Source organism: Glycine soja, chromosome 8, assembly GCF_004193775.1.
Source record: "Glycine soja cultivar W05 chromosome 8, ASM419377v2, whole genome shotgun sequence".
NCBI classification, from domain to species: domain Eukaryota; kingdom Viridiplantae; phylum Streptophyta; class Magnoliopsida; order Fabales; family Fabaceae; genus Glycine; species Glycine soja.
Genome location: NC_041009.1, coordinates 20297409 through 20301723, shown reverse-complemented (window position 1 = coordinate 20301723; position 4315 = coordinate 20297409). Strand labels below are relative to the sequence as shown.

At 34.4% G+C, this 4315-nt stretch overlaps 1 long non-coding RNA gene across 1 annotated transcript; it reads right to left on the bottom strand.

Moving 5' to 3' along the window:
- Window positions 1-405: 405 nt before the first annotated feature.
- LOC114423157 lies at window positions 406-1828 on the bottom strand. Its single transcript, XR_003668801.1, has 2 exons — window positions 1581-1828; window positions 406-967 (listed from the first exon to the last, which is right to left on the bottom strand). It is a non-coding gene; the product is annotated as an uncharacterized LOC114423157 (long non-coding RNA).
- Between the last annotated feature and the right edge of the window lie 2487 nt (window positions 1829-4315).

Sequence of the window (4315 nt, the reverse complement as noted above, 5' to 3'; positions counted from 1 at the left end):
GCGCAGAAACCTCTACTTGCTACTCGCTTTTCAGTTACACAAACTAGATATTGGAAAAAATACATACAAAAACCAATTTTACAGCCAGAGTGCCAGAAGCTTAGAAAGCAATTTAAATATCCTCTACACAGATGTCATAGTTAGCTTTCACAAGATCAATAGGAGGAATGAGATAAATTGTCTACACACTTGACCTTGACTGTATATAAATATTTGATTGTATTCTTCCAATAAGGGGAACTAGAGATGTAACTGCAAGGAATTGTCTTGTCTAATAGGTCAGTAACATAAAGTTCTTAGTATTTTAGTTGTATACTACAGAAGGAAATCATAAGTGCACAGGACTATATAAAGACATGCAGAAAAAATGCATCTTGGAGCCACTGTGTAATGGAAGAAAAAAAGTTCAAAATGAATATTCACATCAGATAAATTTTTTATTAATTGACATCACCTTATTAAGTAGAACCAATATATGATTTACAAATAAGTATACAATAATAAAATATAAACTTGCCTCATCTTGCTCTCATCAAGTGAGAAGATGAGAATTGAACCCTAAATCCCCCCTGCTAAACCAGGAGAGGACCAAACGGGTGACAAGCAAATGCCTGAGTTCAACTCTTCAAACTAACCCATGCTAGATTTAAATGGTAAAAGAACATAGCCTTGTTGACATGAAAATGATGTGCATTTTTTCTATAAAGAAGGAATGAGATAAATTGTCAATCCCGCATACCAAGTTCTACCTCAAGTTCATCATCATCTTCAAACAGCTTCAAAAGGCGAGCATGCTGCTCTTCTCTCTTCTTCCTTTGCCATAATTTGAAAAGAAAAACACAGAATGCTATGACTGTCACCACACCAAGGAAAATAATAATTATCTTGAGCCCCACAGAGCTTCTTGAAGCATGATGATTCACATCTTTATTTTCATTTTTGGCACCTGAAGGGTTGTTGTCTAGGCCTTCAAGGACACACAATTTTCATAAGCCACCAATAAGGACAATACGCGAGGAGGGGGGGAGACCTCTCCTGCTTTCTTGTAAGAAATTGACAAAAATTAATGGATTAAAAATTTGGTTCATTCCCATGTGAATGATGTATAATGTTACAAAGTAACAACCCATACGGCCAAAGGCTTGGCCGTTAAATTATTTACAAGACAGAATAATTAGATTTAACTAACTTATAAAAAAAAGGGTGGAATTTGAAAAGCCAAAACATTTGATTCTCCTGTCCTCTATCCTACCAGGCCAGCTATCCAAAATCAAAATACCAGGTGAAAGTTTCACCTGCGAGATAACTAGCTTGATACAATCCTATAACTATTTGAACTTTGCCCTGGTAGCATTGTTAACAGTGACAAGCAAAGGATGCAAGTCGAACGTAGCGGTTAAATGAGCATAACTAGATCAAAATGAAAATATTAGAATCTCCACATAGACCACTTGTTCTATTTCATTTTAAAGAACAGAAAAGCCTAAAACCACAAATTGTTCCACACCCTCAAATCAGCAATGCATTCATGAAATTCTCCACAGAAAGACAACAAATTCAAGGAAGAGAGAAAGAGATACCAGAAAGGTGTTGCAGATGCAGAGAGGTCAAGGCCAGGAGCAATGGGTATTGCAGAGATCTTCGGACTACCATCATAATGCCTCTCTTCTTTTCTCTTCTCTCTGCGCCTCTCTCTCTCTCTCTCTCTCCAAAATCTAGTTGAGGTGTAACTTCATTCAACCGCGATCCAACATCAGACGTCAGCTACATTATTTTCTTTTCCATCCCCCTTTCCTCTACCGCACTCCAAAACTTTTAACCACTGAGAAATTAGTAGTTTCTCATTATATATACAGCGGCGCTCATAATAACTTCTTAAAAAAAATTTGATACTAAATATATAAAATATTGATAAATTTAAAGACAAAAATTTAAATTTTAATCTTCAAAATTGAAAAAATGCAAAAAATTCATTCATCCGTTAATTTTCATACATTGGTTGAAAGAACATACGTGATACGTGGGGACGAATTTATCAGGACTCTATATATTAAAAGATAAAAATGATTATTCATCTAAAATTTAATCATAACCATTGTAATACCCTGGAATTTCTTTCACCATTTATTTTTCTACACATGTAAAAAATTTTCATGTTAAAGACTAAATAGTGAAAATTTTATACCATGTAATTTGATTATATGAATGTGTGATTTAATTTATTTTGTGTGAGATATTAATTGTATAAGTTTAGAGGTAGTTTTCTTTTATTTTTATTGTGAATAATTTATTTAGTTGGTTGCAAAAAGTTAAAAACTGCCTGAATAAAATTCCATATGTAGCAAAATTGCACTACACACTGAGCGACAATATAATTTAACTCGGTGTGAGAGTGTTACCTGTGTGAGGATCACTTTGGACATATGCAATCCTAGGGAGATTAGCACAATAACCTAGGCGATTAAAATAAAATTTACTAGTTTTGATAAAAAAAGCAAAAATATTCATTTTTGGCAAATCCTACTATCCCCTTCCATTTTTGTTAGTTTTGCAAAAAGCAAAACTACCCATTTGTGGTATGGCTTGGAATGTTCAAATTGGTTGCCAAGGGGGTCATTTGAGTGTCACAAAGCCTTGTCAATGAGAGCCTACACAATGGCTTATGGGCCGTTGTGAAGAAAAAATCTTTTAGAGTCTTATCCCTTCATTTTGCACGAAACTAAAGTTTGAGGGAGGGAAGATAAACTATGTTTCTTCTTCTTCTCAACTGGTTCTTTGTGTTCTTGAGTCACAAAGTTTAGGTAAATGAGCTTTATTCTTAATAGTAGACCTAATTCCTCTTTTTTTCTCTTGTTCTAGTTTCTCTAATAACTTAGAATTGCCATTTGTTTTACTCATGAAGGGAAACTTTGAAAAACTTGACTTTTCTTCATTCTCCTTCAAGATTTCATGAGTTCTTCAAAAGGTAAGGGGGTCTCTCCAACTCTTGAACCATGTGCTTGTTGTTGAACTTCCTTGAACATGTTACTTTGAAACGTTTGAGCTTGTTGTTATGTCTTGAATCTCTGTGCTGAGTTATTTTCCTTGGTTTTAATGCCAAAAATAAATTCTTTGCATGTTAAAACAGAGTTAGCCTAAAATTTCACCCAAATCGGAGTTTCCTAGCAAAAGTTACAAATAAAATAAGTTTAATGACCTTAAGTAAAATGAAAAATCTGCCACAAATTTGGACTGAGAGTTACAGTAGCATGGACTATTTTTATTAAAGTTTTGACCTCAAAAATGAGTTTTTTAGGTTTGAAAATATACGGTAGCATGTAAGATTTGTGAAAATTCGACTCCCGGAACACCAAGAGTGCTAAAAATAATCTAGGAGCGAAACTATGAAAAACTGAGTGACAGAGAGATTTTAGATAACTTAACTTTGGAATCTGTGTCTTTGTATATATTATCTTAGAATTATTTATTTCTCAAAACTGTGGATTTATTTACTTTATATTGCTAAGATAAATGTGAGATCTGATGATTGATGTATGTTTTGAAACTGTGATATTTCTCTACTGATAAAATTACTGAAATGTGTGTCTATATTCTATTATGATTATTGAATGAAAAAATTGACAGAGTTTGAATTTTGACAATTATATTTGTGGCATGCGAATTCATTTTATAATATATATTACCTGCATATTGTTATTTTGTCTACATGCGTTGTGGTTTGGGTTCAGAGGTGTTTGACCCTCGACAAATTGTTTGTTATGTCTAGTTAGATAGCCATAATTACATTCGTTATGTTGTCCGATTATTTTGTGTGACAAGTGGTTTTACCGCTTAAGGGGCCATGACTGGTTTAATAAGAGTAGTACGTAGGCTAGAGCCTCATCTCTCTTCCTTGTTTATTTATATGCGTTCGTTGATGCACGCAGCACGAGCGCTATGCACGCGACACAGTGACAATATTCAAGAGGATTGGATAGAGATTAAGGAACTGTTGGTTGTATTTCCTTTTGTGAGGAGGTGAGGTTAGGCATGACAATGATACCCCTACCCGTGAGTATCCGTCCAAACCCGTCCCGATCTTGACAGGGAATACTCGAGTTGACCAGGTACGGGTTCGGGTTCGATGATTACCCGATTTTTTTTATTGGGGTCGGGGTTGGGGATAGGGATGTCACTACCCGTTCCATACCCATTCTCGTACGCGCCATGATGATGAAATTATTAGTTTTATTAATTATTTGCTAATTTTATTTTATAATTTTTACATAATTTAAGATTCTTTTCATGATAATTTTTGTAGACAAATGCGCTACAA